At 52.4% G+C, this 17,506-nt stretch overlaps 1 protein-coding gene across 1 annotated transcript in view; it reads right to left on the bottom strand.

The window, feature by feature from the left end:
* CDON (cell adhesion associated, oncogene regulated) overlaps window positions 1-11,196 on the bottom strand; it is a 54,799-nt gene extending 43,603 nt beyond the window's left edge. The window contains exon 1 of the mRNA XM_055728641.1: window positions 11,012-11,196. The gene's annotated coding sequence lies outside the window, so the exon portion shown is untranslated. The remainder of the gene's footprint in view (window positions 1-11,011) is intronic.
* Between the last annotated feature and the right edge of the window lie 6,310 nt (window positions 11,197-17,506).

Genomic DNA, 17,506 nt, shown 5'->3' with positions numbered 1-17,506 from the left:
TAAAGTCACCCTTTAGAATCCACTGTGCCTGCAGACGGCTGAAATCGGGCACAAAACGGAGCAACAGCTCCAGTTTAACTGTTTGCTCCACAAAATTGCTGTCCTCCACTTGAAATTGCCGCCTCCCCTCCTTTTACAGTAGTCCACACACTGTCACGTGCAATGCCAACACACTGCCGCTGAACCCAGTCTCCAGGGTAAATAGGCAGGAGAACAATGGTTATTAAAAAGCAAACCGGCTAACCAGTGACAGCTGAGGAATAAAGCAGGAAAGAGTCCATCCTTTCTCCCCCCCCCCCCCCCAATTAAAACAAGCCTTCGAACAATTCATCCTTCAGTGTTACAGTAAGCTAACCGGGTAATTCGGTTTTACTGCTCTCCTCCCCTCCCTTCCCCCATGCTCCACAGATCAAACCTGGTTTCAAAATTGAAGTCCGAACTCTCCAGGAAAAACACATTTCTGAGCTTCTTAACCTAGAGGGAAGGAATCCCGACACAACTGACAATATTCCTCTAGCAAAAACAATCCTGTTAGCCTCAGGCCCAGATAAAAGCTGTCTCTGCAATAGCTAGGCAGGGAAAGGGGGAAAAAATAAAATTAAAAAGTCATGTTGCTCAGGCCAGGTTTGCTACACAAACTGACTTGGCTCCCATGCGAGGTGAGGGATAGCAGAACACGGGGGAAGGAGGGGGGGGGCTTTGGGTTAGATTTGCTCAGCAGCGCTGCAGAACCAAGCACCGGCCATAGCTTCCCGCTCCCTTCTTGTGCCAGCAAAGCCAAGCTGGACCAGGGAAAGGAGGCAGCAGCGATCATGAAACCGTAGCCTGAGGATTCAGCTTCTCCAGCTCTGCTGCTTCACCCACTGCAGCTGAGCTCCGAGTCAACACTGCGCCACTGGCTAAGGCAGGGACCAGCCCCCAACGGAGGGGCAGTCGGGGGGCACCAGCATCAAACAGTGGCAGTTCATGAGTCAGAGCCCAAATCTCTTCCCGTAAATTAGGGTGATGGCAGCTGCTACCAGCAGAACTAGTTCAGACATGAGCAACTGATAGGAAAGTAGTTAAGTTTCATCACAGGTACCAGGGAGAGTTTTTGTACCAGGTTAACCTGACTGCGCCCTGTTTTCACCCGCACAGAGACATCCTACTTTGCTGAACAGGACTTCTGTTTGGATGTCCAACAGCAGACTGGTATTCCAGGAGACACCTTCCCAAACGAAGATGGGACACCGCTGCTGTGGCCTCAGGATGTAGGAAAAAGGTTCGAGACTCTTCGTAGCAAGTCAGCTCCCCCGCAAGACTTTAATGCCAAGCTCAGCAACACACAGGGGCCCTGCAAAGATAACCCGGCTGCCGGGACTGATTCCATCCCACGTTAGCATCCATCAGATAGCAAGAAAAACAAGATTAAGCAGCACCACAGCTTTAGTCTTCATTTAAACTTGGCAAAGAAAGCAAATGTTTCTTTTTCTGCTCTAAAAAACACACAAAGAGAAGCCAACAATCTTGGACTCAGCCAGCGAAAGGTGCCTGGACTTTTTAATATTGGGGGATTAGAAGGGACAACACTTGTATGCCTGCCAGACCCCAGATAAGTAGTGAATGCTTAGGTTAAGCAGGCTAGCATCTGCCTCCTGCAATATATATGCTTCCAGAGTGAAAATAAACAGCTTCACACCTTTGGCTCGGAGAAGGACTTCAGTTTCTTTTACATTCTCAACCTGCAGTCTCGAGGAAGAGGGGTCGGAAGGGTGAAGGTGACTTGAAGGTCCCTTATTCCAACCAACAAGAAGGCGGCTAAAAACTTTCAGTCTCCTGTCATACCAAGGAGGCAGTTTAGGGTCTTTGCCGCTGCACATATAATGAAGCGGCGCCAGATCCTGTTTTACTGGAACCAGTAAGAGCTGCTTCAGAAAACCTCTGAATATACTTACTTTTTCCATGCGTGTAGCTTACACACGAGCAATGACAAACGCACTAGTTTAGAAAAAAACCTGACTCGAAATCAGACTATTTTTTAAATGCTGAGCTCAAAAGCCCATAATCTACGAAACCGTGCCTCAGTGCTACCACCCAACTCATTTGAGATCTGTTCCTGTGACAATTCACAGAGCTGAAGAGACTCAAGCCACACAGCTGCAGACTGTAACTTCAGCATCCACCATCTATGATCTAGTCCTAGACTCCTCTGATTGATCTCGACTCGCACAGCAATTTGGAAGTGCAATCTGCACCCAAAAAAAGAATGCCTCAGTCTGAATAGCTGAATTCAAAATCATATCATTAAGGTTGAAATTTCAACATATTTAGAGAGTTTTGATAATAACATTTTTGATTACATCCGTTGCCAGCTTCCTTCTACACCCTGACAAAGATTTAAAGGATACATTCCTATTTCATTCTGCAACAAAGATTAGTGGCAGGAACAGAAAACATCTTCTGTTCCAAAACCCCTCAGGGTTTTCCTCCTGAGCTTGCACTTTATTAGAGGAGACTCGAATCTCCATCAAGCTGTGATATACTGTCACTGCAAAGTATTTAGGCAGCAGGTATCCAAGCGCTACACCAAAAGGCACGCTTCTGAAAAGGCTCTTGAAAAACATAAGAGATTTCCTGAAGCTATGCAAACGTGAAATAGTTCCTCAGAAGTTAACAGCCCTCAGCAAGCTTTATGAAAATCCGAGCCTACGCTCCAGCATATAGCCATAATTCTGGAACTTTTGTGAACTCTTATTGTGGGGGAAGGGGGGGGGGGGGGGGGGGAACAAAGGAAAACCACATGCTATTGTTTAGTTTGACTCCGCAATACATTTAATCTACATGGAGTTGGAACATTACACAGCAGCACTCTTCAGCTACCAGAAATCACACTCAGCCAACACCAGCAAAACCCATCCTCTAAAGGGGGGAAATGCTGTTTTAAAGATCTTAATCTTTGCCCCACACAGCACTGAAGTTCTCCAAAATACAGCTGAAAGCTCTAACTACTGATCCCCCACCCCAAGTGGGTCATCAGTGCAAGAATACCAGCTCTCAAGAAAGAAGGGAAGCCAAAGCTGGTGAGTTTCACCAACTTGACCTTGAGCTATCAGAGCTTTTGCCAGGCAGACCACAACAGACCTGGGGGGTCCTGAGCAGAGCAAAGACCCACCCAGACATCTAACTATCAGCAGGACCTACCCCTGACGTGTTCCAAGATGTTACAGCGACAAGACACACAGCTTGTGAGCTGCCAGAGAGTTATTCCACTATATCCATAAGGATAATAATAGATTTAGCTACATGAATTCCACTGGTAAAGTCGCACAGCTCCCTTCCCAGCCTCGTAACCCACTGGATGCACAAGAACGACCCACATGTCACTGGGAGAGTATCTTCAGCATGCGGCTCCAGAACAACCCTGAGCAGCTCAAAAGGCTGTGGAGCTGTAGATGAGGTACCAGCTGGGCGGGCAGGCAGATCCACCCCAGCACCACTGAAGAACCATCTTCCCAAACATCGTTATTTCCACATCTAAGCCACCCATTGCCATCTCCTTGTCCCCAACAAGTTCATTTCCCCCCCCCCGCCTCAATTTTCAAGCCAATTTTCAAGCTCCTATGTACAACTTTTTCCCAGGGTGCAGAGTGCTTTGCCTTCTGTTGGGGGACAGCTGTTGTAGCCAAGGGACCAGAGCAGTGCAAGGTCACCCCTTGGCAGACGCCAGCATCAACACTGCTCATTAGGCTAAGAACTACATGCAGCCAGTTGATGTCACGGCCAGAGCAGCCCACAGGCACCCTCTCTCCAACCTGAGCCTCCCCCTGGCTTGGTGGAGCTGCCGTTTATCTTTTCATCCACCTGGGACCAGAGGCCTTTGGCACAGCCCCATCCTCAACCCTCCTTTGGTACGGGGGGGCTGGCACATACGCAGGTGGCTGTAAGATTTCAGCAGGCAGGCTGAATGAAATGGTGAAGAAAGAAGCTTTTCAGAGGGGGGAGGCGGGGGACGACAAGCATACACTTATTAAACAAGTCATCTGTTTGGAGCGCTGGCTCCTACTTGTTCTCAGTTATATTATTCACTGAAGAGTGGATTAATCCATCACTGCAAAGGAATCTCCTGATCTCCAAGATAAAGGCAACATGTCTTGCACTGACTGTCTCTGGATCCTCCTGAAAATCACCAGCCTTTCTCATACCCTTATTTGGGCTGATCTATCATCTCTTAGCAAACAAGAAGGAAAAAATAAAAGGAAATTAAAAACTGAGAAAACACCACCTGATCAAAGTAACTTTACTTGGGAAAAGCTAGCTTGGATCAATGTGGAAGCGAGTAGGGAATTTCACCTCAGAAGAATCATCCTCTTCCCTTGCTGCAGCTCTCCCGACGGGACTCGTCCTCACAAGAGGAATGGTCACCTGGGGGTTACCTCCTGAACCGGCATGTAAAAAAAACATGATTTCTTTAAAGATAATTGCAATTGAGGCCTTTTAGCTAGATAAATGGTTTGTTTCGCTCTGCGAGGACCAGGAAAGGAAAAGTCCCAGTACCATCCCCTTGCAGGAACAAGGGCATCTCCAGCTAGAGCGGGCTGCTGCTCTGGCACAAAGCACCTACACGAGACACAACAACGCTCTCCATGAAGATGTCCAGCATCTGTTTGACCTTCAGTGCTTTAGCAGATGATGCAGAACGATTACAGAGGCATTCAGGAACGTTCTTCGCCCGAGATAAGGGGGGCACAGCAGATCCCCACAGCTCACCTCTGACTGGAGCTGGCAGCCCACAATGCAGGGGGTCCCACCGGCACGCAGAAGGTGAGGTGGAGCAAGCTGGCAGGGTGTGCTTTGCAGGCAACAACCCACAGCTACCTCTGCTAAGACAAAACACCCCAGAAATGTAAACCAGCGGCACCCAGCCCCTTTGCCCTTCTCCTTCAGAGCCCATTTTTCAACGGGGGGACTGCTCACAGCACAAGCGTTTTTTCCCCTTTGTCTGGCGCTCTTTGGCATTTTACAGGTTCACCGTGAGGAAAACCAAGGTCTACAAGGCAGGCAGACTTTGTACAACTGCGAGGTAGGAAATATTAAACTTGTCTTTGAATTAAACAAATAAGGCTCAACCACTCGGTTCATTATCAGATACAATGGTTGAAGTCTGCAGGGAAAACTAAACAGCAAAACCCAGGGTATAAATCAAAGGCATGATCAGACAGACAGGTGAGGCCAAGGGGTGCGGTTTCACCTTACAGCTAAGGCAAAAGCTGGCCGCTGCCAAAAGGGATGGTCTCCCAATCCCCCCCCCCCCCCCCCCCGCCCCGACTCCCTCGCTCTCTCCTGCTGCTTCTGGCACTACCCCCAGCTGCCAAGCTGGAAGAAAATATTCCAACCAAGCTGGCTTACCTCGCTCTGCGTTTCCGGGGATTATGTTTGGGGGGGGGGGGGGGGGGGCTTTTTTTTCCTCCCCCCTGTCGTTTTAGTGAGTTGAACTGGTTTAATCGGGCATTTCTGGCAGGGAGCAGGAGATGGAGGTGGGGGGGAACAGCAAGACAGCCCCCCACCCCACCCCAGGCAACCAGCTCTTGGCTCAGCCACAGCACGGAGAATGCGGTTTTATGAGACAGCTAAGCCAATTTAAAAGCCAGCTGCTGCCAAAAGGGGCCATTCCCCCCCCCCAGCACCCCTCTAGCCCCCAGAGGCCTCCCCAGTCATCGAAGTGGAAGATTTAGCAACTCTAACTGTGGGGCAAGATCCAGCGGAGAGTTTGGGGCTTGTTGATTTGGGTTTGTTTTTTTTTTTGTTGGTTTTTTTTTTTTTATCTGGAAGGGTTAGCTGGAGTCACTCCCCTGCAGCTGCTCCAGCACTGGATTCCCACAGCAGGGAAGAGGCAGGAATGTACCTGCCACCTCCTGCAGCAGCGAGTCCTCTGACTGAGTTGTAATGTGAAACGGCGCCCAAGGAGCTGGGGGGGGGGGGTGGGGGAGAAAAGAAAAAAGAAAAAAAAATAGCATCCCACCTGGCCAGAAAAGCTCCAAGACATCTTGTAGGTATGGGAAGCGGGAAAACAATCCACCTTGCATGATTATTTTCCCTTCTGTTGAAAGACAGGAGATATTTCTCACGTAGAAAGAGCAAGCAGGGGCTTAATGGAAAAGACAGGTGGTATGGATGCACAAATCTCAATCCCTAGTAAGGCTGAACAAGCAGTTTACCCTAAAGTGATAACTGTCACTGGAGAATCATCATCCGCACCGGAAAGGGAGAAACAAGCTGGGGAAATTAAGTGGAAAACTATGACACAGTCAGCCCTGGAAGCTGGACTGAGCCATCTACAAAGGATGTTACTAGAAGAACAGTAAGCTGAGAAAGAAAAACCTAAAAAAATATATACATATACACATACACACACAGAGAGGAAACTAGTCTAAAAACTCCTGGGGACACAGTAGCTGGAGACCTCTCATTAGCTAAAGTAATACAGCAAAGAGGTTTTTGCTGAATTTGCCAAGGACAAATGCTATCCCAGAGTGAATTATTTGGGAGAAGGGGACACAAATACCAGGGCTTGCTCAGGGAGGCCACCAGGAGAGCACTAAGCCAGTAGGAAAGACAACACACTCGGAGAACAGGCCTTGTACCAGCTCACCTGTTAAACTAGATCAAAACTGCAAAAAAAAAAGCGTACAGAGAACAAGTTTGGTTCCCATGTACCAGCTTTAAGAGTCCGGATTGCAAGAGAGGCTGGAAATTCCCACTTCAGGAGGCAATTTGACCAAGTCTGCTTGATACAGGATTTGAAGCCTTTAACAAGATTTTTAAGCTACATAAGCCAGCATTTTTGATCAGCCTCACCCCAGCTGCAGCCAGGAATCAGCTCAGAAGTTCCCTGGCCCACTGAAACACTGAGGAAAATGAGAAAACTGACAGAAAAACATTGCAGCGAGCAGGAAAGCGGCATGACTCAGCTAAGGGAGCCACTCGCTAGTCAACAGATCATAAGCAAAGCAGCAGTCAAAAAACTGACTCTACATATAAAGGTCAAGTTTACAGTATCAATTAATTCATACAAATTAGATGTTGCCTAACAAAAGACGTCAGGCAGGTTCCTGAGCTGCGTGCAGCACGCCAATTAAAGCGATTCCATATAAAATGCTACCTGAAATACCAGATCTCAACAGGCTTGTGGGTGAAGACTGGCTCCGTCTCAGGGCTTCTCGCGCTAAGCTAAAGATTTCAACGCCTCGCTGGAACCAAGTTCACCAGCAAATACACCGCATTTTCATGTCATTTTGCATGTGTTTGCATGCCAACACAACTACGCAGGAACAGAGCACTGCATTAAAAACAAAAAAAAACAACAACAAAACCCTCAAGATTCACATCTGTAGGCACGGAAATAAGGAAAATGAAGAGTTGGTGGTTTTCCTGTGCAGCCTAAAAGGCACTGCAGTAAAAGAACTCTTAGAGAAAGCGTGAAGAGCGAGTTTGGTGGAAGGTACAGGAAAGCTAGGTGAAGTTCAATGCCTTTTCACATACAGAATTAGAAATAGCTCACGCTACTGATGCAAACCTTTCGCATTAAAGCTCATTTGGCAGCAGAGAGAAGATGGATGTGCACATACAAAGACCCAGAGCTATCAGCCTGCAACCTGCTGCTCCTCACACCCAGCCCTGCAAACAACTTCCCAGGGAAGCTGGAATTAAAGCAGCTGGTCCTTTACACGTTCAGTCACATCAACAATGCTACTAGCCAGGTGAAGAGGCACACCGGGAGAAGGTGCTGCACAACTGTACCACGCAGCAAGCTACATGCAGATTGTGTCAGGCACTGGTTCAGAAAACAGCTTTATTCCCAAGATGGTTTAATCATCACATGCTTCCCAGTTAAGTTTTCTTGCTGCTGCAGCTGAAGCTTTGCTAGACTTAACACTTAGTGGTAGCGTCTTATCTCAAGCAGCCACTAAATTAATTTCAGTGGTGTCAGTATGACCAAGGCCTTCATTAGGCAAAGCAGGTCTGCTCGGGGATACACAGAGGAGGATTTATGAGATGACGAACACCAGCATGGCTGTGCGCTCACGTGAGCAAATCAATTGCTTTGCTTCACAATTTCCACATCTGCAGAAGCAGTCTTTAAACAAGTCAGTGTATTTTTAAGCTCTGACAGTTAAAATCCTCAAGTGACATCACCTGAAGTTGGAGCACAGCTGCCTTATTCCTCTGGCACACCAGTGAGCCAAAGTAAGCATGAGCCTCAGTTTATAGGTTTACAGCACACCTTGAGATAATGAAAGCACTGGTGGGGTTTGCCCCCATAGCAGAGTCAGGCCTCTCCTTACGTGTCTGGGTTTTTTGTTGGTTTCTGCCAGGGCCCCCACACAAGTCCTGAGGTAAGAAACACAGAGTTTAGTACCAGTGCATCCCAGCCAGGCTGGCCAGCATGCCGACAGAGGGAGCACACAGGCGTCCTGGCCCAACCGCCACCCACCAGCACCCAAAAGGGCTGGCAGGCAAAGGCTGGAGAGCACCAGGTAGAGCTGGTGTCCTACCAAACCCTGGCACCCGCAAGAGGGTGAAAAATAACCAAGATAAACCCTCCCAGCTGCTTTGCGTGGTGCATTATTGCTTGCCAAGGCGGGAGCAGCCTCCTAGCCTGCCTGTGCTTCACCTTGCACGCACGGGCACGGCTGTTTACAAGTGCTTGGGGCAGCTTAAGGGTGTAAATCGCATTAATCCAAGCGACAAAGCTACCGCGCTCATCCTTGGGTGAATTACTAATCCCTCGCCACTAGAGCTGTTCCCATTTTACTTCCTGCCCCTTGGAGGAGATAAAAAACACCCTTTTAACATGAAGCTGGCAGGTAATCCAGTAGATCCTGTCTCAGTATTTCTATCTGCAAGTCTAGCCTTACATAACCAAACAGATCTGAGCAACAGTCGTGGGTTTCTGTGGCTGCTTCGCAAGCCTGAAGATTTTTCTAGGATGTAGACTGAACTAGTCAAGAACTTCCCTCTTGTTTTGGGGAGGGGATTACAGGAAAAAAAATTATTTCTTTTTAAATGGAGCAGCACTCCATTATCAACCCCTCCCCAGAGGACAGGCTTGTAACCATTTTTAAGAAGTAGGGTTTGGTTTAGATGCATTTGAATCACGCAAGCAGCGCTCACTGCCTAGTTTAGTTTGGTAGAACAAAAGCACGCTGGTTGTAATTAGGGTATATGTCAGGTTTAACAGAAAAGCATTAAGAAATCATGCCACGAAACCTTCCCCGCTACTTGAGCGGAGAATTTTTGGAATATAGTGACATGAAGGAGTGGGCTGCTGCCCTCAGCAACCGCTATTACAAAAGCGCTATCTCTCCTTAAAGAAGTTACAGGCAGGCAGTACATCACATAAATCGCAACTGTCAAAACACGAAAGCTGTGGGAGATGAGCAGAAAAGCAAACCGGCTCCACACAGCTTGGCTTTAAGCACCGGCACAACAGGATTACCTGCTTTGTTCCAAGAAGACACTGGGCCACAAACAAAATCCCAGAAGAATAAAAGTTTATGCACTGCCAGTAACCTCAGTGACCAGTGGCTGTGGAGTGACAACCCTGGTGTTTGGGTTAGTAAATTGTATTTCTGGTGCATGTGTGAAAGATACAACTCACTGAGTAAACACCCCTTCAGAGCTGACAGTTTTACAGCCGCAGGCTCGGCGCAGCTACTCCTTCTCAGAAACCTCTGAGCACATAGACCCAGCAAATCATTCGGGGAAAGCAGTAAAAAAAAAAAAAAAAAAACAAACCACCACACACAAACCTACATAAAGCCATCACATTTACCCATTCGCCAATCCTTTAAAAAGTTATGAGGCAGGGGCAAAATAAACATCGCCTGTTTTCTGCCTAACAGTTGAAAGTTTTGTGTCACGTCTGAAAAACATTTCCCTTTTGGTTTGAAAACATCAATATTGAAAACATGCAATAGTCGACTGGAAAGTTCCTTCATTAAAAGTCAGCAACTGTATAATTATTTCTTTTTTTTCTGGCAAAGAGACAGACAAAGGCAAGCAAAAGCCATTTAAAAAGCAAGAATCTGACAGCTTTAAGGATGGAGGTGTCATAATGAGAAAAAAAAATTAAAATAAACAGAGTTAAGATGTCACTATGCTTTACGGCTGGAGTCCCCAGGCATCACACACCACCTCTCGCTTTAGGGGCTGACTTTCCACCGCTCTAATCACAGAGAAAGTGACCTTGCGGATTAAAACCAAGCACCGAGATTATCAATTTTAAGGCGGTTAAGAGGCAAGACACGACCCCAAGTCCATCCCCCGCCGCAGCGCCTTCAGACGGAGCAGCGTTTTAATGACAAATACAGCCTGGGGGACTTTCACTGGGCAGTATAACGGTACATCAGCCACAGGCTGGGGGCAGAGCGCTGAAACTGCGCTCAGGGGGTCTCTTCCCCCCCCCCCACCCCCTCCTCACCCGGGCGCCCCCCGGCTCCCCCCGCCCAGCCCCGCACCGGGGGCACCAGAACAGCCCCGGCCCGGCCCGGGCCCCTCGGCCGCGCCCGGCTCCGGCACACGGGGGGCTGCCCGCCCGCCGCCCCGGGGAACCACCCCTCAGGAGGAGACCCCCCTCAGAAGCCGCTCCGGGGACCCCCTTCAGGAGCGGGACCCCTCAAGAGCCGGCCCTGGGGACCCGCTTAGGAAGGGACCCCCCTTCAGGAGCCACCCCGGGGACCCCCGTCAGCAGGAGACCCCCCCTCAAAAGCCGCCCCGGGGGGAACCCCCTTAGGCAGGGACCCCTCAGGAGCCGCCCCAGGGACGCCCCCCCCAGGAGGGGACCCCCCCCAGGAGCCGGCCCCCGTCAGGAGAGGGCCCCCCGCGCGAGCGGCCCCCCCCCAGCACCCCCCCTTCAGCCGCTGCCGCCGGCAGGAGCGGGCCGGGGCTGACAGGAGCCGCCGGGCCGGGCCGAGCCGCCGCCACCTGCGGCCGCGTCCCCCTCAGCGCGGCGGGGCGGCGGGGGACGCGTTACCTCCGGGCAGCCGCCGCGCCCCCTCCCTGGTCCCGGTGCCGGTCCCGCTCGGCGGCGGCTCCCCAGGACATTCCAGGCTGGGGCGGGCGACCCGGCGGACGGGAGCCTCCATCCAACGCCGCCCGGCCGCGCCGCTTATCCCCGCTCCCCGCCCCGCTCCACCGGCGCCCCGTGCCGGAGGCGGCCGCGGCACCTCCGCCCCGCCCCGCCCCCGGAGCGTACCAACGGGCGGGGGGGTGCGGCCGCCCGGCGCGGCACCGGGCCGGCGGGGGAGGCGGGGGGCACGACACACGGCGGGGGGGGAGCGCGGCCCGGTCCCCTACGGTGCCCTCCGCGCAGCCCCGGGGCTGCGGGCCCTTTAAGGGAGAGGGGGTGCGGGGGGTGCGGGGGCGCCCGCGCCGCCGCGGGGCTCCGCGTCCCACGCGGAGGGCGCTTGCAGCCTTGCAGCCGTGCAACCGCGCAACCGTGCACCGCTGCAACTGTGTACCCATGCATCCCTGCACCCCTGCACCCCTGCAACTGTGTGCCCGTGCACCCCTGCAACCATGCGACCGTGTGGCCGTGCAACTGTGTGCCCATGCACCCCTGCAACTGTGTGCCCATGCACCCCTGCAACTGTGTGACCGTGTGGCCCTGCAACTGTGTGACCGTGTGCTGTGCACCCGTGCAACGGTGTGCCAATGCATCCTTGCAACCATGCAACCCTGCAACCGTGTACCCCTGCAACTGTGTGCCCCGGCACTCCTGCACATGTGCACCCCTGCGACCACGCACCCCTGCAACTGTGTGCCCATGCACCCCTGCAACCATGCGACCGTGTGGCCATGCAACTGTGTGCCCATGCACCCCTGCAACCATGTGACCATGTGCTGTGCACCCCTGCAACTGTGTGCCCATGCATCCTTGCACCCCTGCAACCGTGCAGCCCTGCAACTGTGTGCCAATGCATCCTTGCAACCCTGCAACCCTGCAACCGTGTACCCCTGCAACTGTGTGCCCCGGCACTCCTGCACATGTGCACTCCTGCACCCCTGCGACCGTGCACCCCTGCACCCCTGCGACCGTGCACCCCTGCAACTGTGTGCCCATGCACCTCTGCAACTGTGCGACCACGTGCCCGAACTGTGTACCCCTGCAACCATGTACCCCTGTGCCCCTGCAACTGTGCAACCATGCAACATGTGCCTGTACAACCATGCGTCCCTGCAACTGTGTAGCCATGCAACCACGCACCCATGCACCTGTGCAACTCTGTGCCCCTGCAACCATGCACCCTCATGCCCCTGCAACCATGCACCCTCGCAACAGTGTACCCCTGCAACGGTGTACCCTGCAACCATCACCCCTGCAATGATGTTCCCCCTGCAACCCTACAACTCTGCACCCTTGCAACAGTGTACTCCTGCAACCATACAGCCCTGCAACTGCATGCTGCTGCAACGTGTACCCTTGCAACCGTGTCTCCTTGAAACAGTGACACCCCCACAACAGTGTACCGTGCAACCATCACCCCTGCAACAGCGTACACCGGCACCCATGCAATGGTGGACCTCTGCAACCATGCACCCCTGCAATGGTGTGCCTGTGCACCCCCCACGACACTGGACCCAGCAACTGTGTACCCCTGCAACAGCCCACCCCTGCAACTGTGCACCATTGCAATGGTGAACCCTCGAACCGTGTACCCTTGCAACTGTGCACCACGGACAGGCTGCTTGCTCGCATGCTCCTGAGGGTCGTGCACTGTGCAACCCTCCCCTCATGCAAAGGTGGTTGCAGCGCCCGGGCCGCTCATTTAGACACCGGCAGGCCTGCGGTACCTGTTGTAAACCCTTTACTCTTGCACCGAGGTGTTCCCAACCCTTTTACAACCCGGTGCAGAGCCGGGGTTGCCAGCAGAGCGCTGCATCTCCTGCAGCCGGTCGTAAAGCTGAAGCGTCGCAGGAGCGAGGGAGCAGGAGAGCGGCTCCAGCGTTTTTTCCAGCAGGCTGGAAACAATCCTGCACGCTGCGCGCATGCTCCGTGCCTGATTTCCCACCCGCTAACACCACCGAGAAAACCCTGCTCCAGCGAGACGGGGCTGAAAACCAGCAGCAAGTGGGGCTTTACTGGGGCTTGGACAGCATCCAGCTGCAAACCGCAGCGCGAGCACGTTAAGCGTCGGGGAAGCTCCCGTCATTTGCAGCGTAATTTAATATTAACAGCTTGCTAAATTGCGCGGCATTAGACCTAATCTGCGGGATTAAAAACGGTGAACCGGCGCATTACAGCCTCATCCTGCAGCCAAACCCTTGGCCCTTTCCAAAAAGCCCCAAACACGCCCGGAATGCCTCGGTTTTTTTAAATATTATTTTGAATTTATGAAATTTTGGTTGCATCTGCACGTGGTGGTTGAACTGGAAGGGGATTTATCCAGAGGAAGGTTTTGTGTGGAACAGCTTGAGCAGCACGTGGAGCAGGCGGGACAGAGACACAGCTCCTGTGTTTAAAAATAAAAGAGAAATCTGCTTTTTTTAATTAAAAACAAAAACAAAAACAAAAACAAAAACAAAAACAAAAACAACACCTTGGAACAAAGTTTCTTGGTTTTCAGGCAGACCTGCAAAACCGATGGGCTGCACTACCCTGTGTTTACCAGCCCTAATTTTATCCCTCAGGAGGTTTCCTGGAGGACGTCATTATTTCCACAAGTGTAAAAGGGGGAAAAAAATAAAGAAAACAAAAACTAGAAAAGTCCTGGGCGGATTACAAATCCCATAATCCACAGAAAACGCCCCAAAACAAAACGAAAAAGTGAAAACACTTGATATGTGGTGGCTGGCAGAGAGGCCAAGGACTTGAGGCTCTCCCCCAGCACAGGAGTGCAATGGCTTTTGGGGGTAAAAATAATTAAAATTAAGATTATAACGATGGTCCTTCGCAGCGCAGGGATGCTGCCAAACCGTGACCCCCCCTGTAAATTTTCAGGATGTTTCTCTCCCCTCCAAATCCAAATTTGTATGAGAATACCCTCTTGGGGTGGAGAATTGCTGCTTAATTAGGGAACAGAAATCGCTTTAATTAGCATGTCTCCATGCTCCCTGCTATTTTGCATAGATTCAAATGAGATGCTCATTAGGGAGCAGGCACCCGGACAAGCTACGCCCTTTAGCTGTGCGCTAACCCAATTAACCTCGGCGAAGGCAAACGATGCCAGGCTCTGTGCTGGGAAGGATGTGGCCGTGCTGAGTGCAGGGTGCTGAGCTGGGAGCTGCCACCACCCTGCCACTGGCACACCTTGTCTGGCCGATAGCAGGTTTTCCTCCTCGCCAGGTTTTCCTCCATGCAAGGTTTTTCCTCCTTGAAAGGTTGCCTTCCTTGCCAGGTTTTTCCTCCTTGGAAGATTTTCCTCCATGCAAGGTTTTCCTCATCACAAGGTTTTCCTCCATGCAAGGTTTTTCCTCTTGGTAAGGTTTTCCTCCTTACCAGGTTTTTCCTCTTGGTAAGGTTTTTCCTCCTTGCCAGGGTTTTCCTCATCACAAGGTTTTCCTCATCACAAGGTTTGCCTCCTTGCAAGGCTTTCCTTCTTGCAAGGTTTTTCCTCCTTGCGATGTTTCATTTCTTGCCAAGTTTTTCCTCCACACAAGGTTTTTCCTCTTTTCAAGGTTTTCCTCCATGCAAGTTTTTCCTCCTCGCAGGGTTTTCCTCCTCCTAAGGTTTTCCTCCATGCAAGATTTTCCTTCTTGCAAGGTTTTTCCTTCCTTGCCAAGTTTCCTTCCTTGCCAGGTTTTTCCTCCTTGCCAGGTTTTTCCTCCTTGCCAGGTTTCCTTCCTTGCCAGGTTTTTCCTCCATGCAAGTTTTTTCCTCCTTGCTATGTTTTTCCTTCTCGCAAGATTTCGTTCCTTGCCAGGTTTCTCCTCCATGCAAGGTTTCTCCTCCTTGCAAGGTTTTTCCTCCATGCAAGGCTTTTCCTCCTCACAAGGTTTCCTTCTTTGCCACATTTTTCCTCCATGCAAGGTATCTCCTCCATGCCAGGTTTCTCCTCCATGCAAGTTTTTTCCTCCTTGCCAGCTTTCCTCGGTGCAAGGTTTTCCTCCTTGCAAGGTTTTTCCTCCTCGCAGGGTTTTGTTCCTTGCCAGGTTTCTCCTCCATGCAAGTTTTTTCCTCCTTGCCAGGTTTTCCCTCCATGAAAGGTTTTCCTCCTTGTAAGGTTTTCCTTCTTGCAAGATTTTCCTTCCTTGCCAGGTTTTCCCCTCCATGCAAGGTTTTTCCCCCTGGTATGATTTGCTTCCTCACAAGGTTCTCCTCCCTTTGCTTGCTGGCTCGCCGCCGGGGCTTGGCAGCAGACATGCAGGGGGACACCCCAAGGAGCAACCCTCCTTCCCTGGGGACCCCCGCACCCTCCCCGTGCCCCTTCCTTCCCCCAGAGCCGTGGGGCCGGTGCATCCCTGGGGGCCGACGTGCAGCGGGTGACGCCACCGTTCACGGAGCAGGAAGATGGAGATTCGAGATCTCCTTTGTTTTTTCCACCCAGCCCGCGTGGTCGCAGCAAGGATGATTTTTATATATTTTTTTTTATTATTATTATTATTATTAATTATTTCTCCTGCCTCATAATCCCATCGTCTTGTCACGGTTCCCCAGGACAGAACAAAGCCCCCGGAGCATCCCGGGCTCTCGGAGGGGGTTTTGCAGCTGTGCCTCGGAGCGTGACCGATCGGGAATGAGCCTTCGCAGCGCGTCTAATGCCGTTGGGACAGGGCGCCTTTCATCCGCTCGTGGGAGCCAGGCCCCGCCATTGAGCCGCCAGCTCCGGCCCGCGGTGCTGCCAACCCCGCCGGAGCCGTCCGGCACCCCGGCTTCGGGGCTGAGCCAGGGGGGACCCCCGCAGGGGGGCTGGGGTAGTGGGAAGGCTGTGGGAGCAGAGCTGAGCGTCAGGGGGGGTGGGATGGGGATGGGAGATGCTCCCCGTCGCCATGTACTGGTCACTGTCACCCCCATGCTGAGCTCCAGCGGGTTCCTCGTTCCAGTTCCCATCACCCCATTCCCAGAAGGTTCCTCATCACGGTCATCATCACCCCATCCCCAGCAGGTACCTCATCCCAGTTCCCATCACCCCATCCCCAGCAGGTACCTCATCCCAGTCCCCATCACCTCATCCCAGTCCCCATCACCCCATTCTGGTCCCCATCACCCCATCCCGGTCCCCATCACCTCATCCCCGTTCCCATCATCTCATCCCAGTCCCCATCACCTCATCCCAGTCCCCATCACCCCGTCCTGGTCCCCATCACCTCATCCCAGTCCCCATCATCTCATCCCAATCCCCATCAGGTGCCTCATCCCAGCCCCCATCACCTTGTCCCCATTTCCATCAGGTGCCTTGTCCCAGTCCCCACTGGGTCCCTCACTCTGGTCCCCATCACCTGGTCCTGTCCCCAGCAGGCATCTCACCTCACCAGCCGGCTCCCCCCCGGGGCCAGCCCAGCCCCCCAGCCTGCCCCACTGCCCATCGGCGCCCGAGGGTCTCCAGCGGGGGGAAAGGTTCGGGGGTCCCTCTTGGGAAGGGGACAGCAGGGGACAGCTGGCTGCCTGGTGCCCCCCTGCCTGCGGCGGTGGAGGTGGCACTGGGTGGCATCAGCTACTGAATGTGCTCTGTGGTGCGGCAGGCACTGGTGTGAGTGGGGAAACTGAGGCACGAGCAGGTGGGGAGCCAGAGGCCACTGACGCGGGCGAGAATGAGGAGGAGAATGAGGAGAAGGAGAAGGAGAAGGAGAAGGAGAGGGACAGAAGAAGAGGAGAAGGAGGAGAAGGAGGAGGAGGAGAAGGAGAAGGAGGAGGAGGAGAAGGAGGAGGAGGAGGAGGAGAAGGAGAAGGAGAAGGAGAAGGAGAAGGAGAAGGAGAAGGAGAAGGAGGAGAAGGAGGAGGAGGAGAAGGAGGAGGAGAAGGAGAAGGAGAGGGACAGAAGAAGAGGAGAAGGAGGAGGAGGAGAAGGAGAAGGAGAAGGAGAAGGAGGAGAAGGAGGAGGAGAAGGAGAAGGAGAAGGAGGAGGAGGAGGAGGAGGAGAAGGAGGAGAAGGAGAAGGAGAACGAGGAGAAGGAGAAGGAGAAGGAGGAGGAGAAGGAGGAGGAGGAGGAGAAGGAGGAGAAGGAGGAGAAGGAGAAGGAGAACGAGGAGAAGGAGAAGGAGAAGGAGGAGGAGAAGGAGAAGGAGAAGGAGAAGGAGGAGGAGGAGAAGGAGGAGGAGGAGAAGGAGAAGGAGAAGGAGAAGGAGAAGGAGAAGGAGAAGGAGAAGGAGAAGGAGGAGAAGGAGGAGGAGGAGAAGGAGGAGGAGAAGGAGAAGGAGAGGGACAGAAGAAGAGGAGAAGGAGGAGAAGCAGGAGGAGGAGAAGGAGAAGGAGGAGAAGGAGGAGGAGAAGGAGAAGGAGAAGGAGGAGGAGGAGGAGGAGAAGGAGGAGAAGGAGAACGAGGAGAAGGAGAAGGAGAAGGAGGAGGAGAAGGAGGAGGAGGAGGAGAA

Source organism: Falco cherrug, chromosome 17, assembly GCF_023634085.1.
Source record: "Falco cherrug isolate bFalChe1 chromosome 17, bFalChe1.pri, whole genome shotgun sequence".
NCBI lineage: Eukaryota > Metazoa > Chordata > Aves > Falconiformes > Falconidae > Falco > Falco cherrug.
The sequence above is the reverse complement of the archived record's forward strand: the minus strand, read 5'-3'. Positions and strand labels throughout refer to the sequence as shown.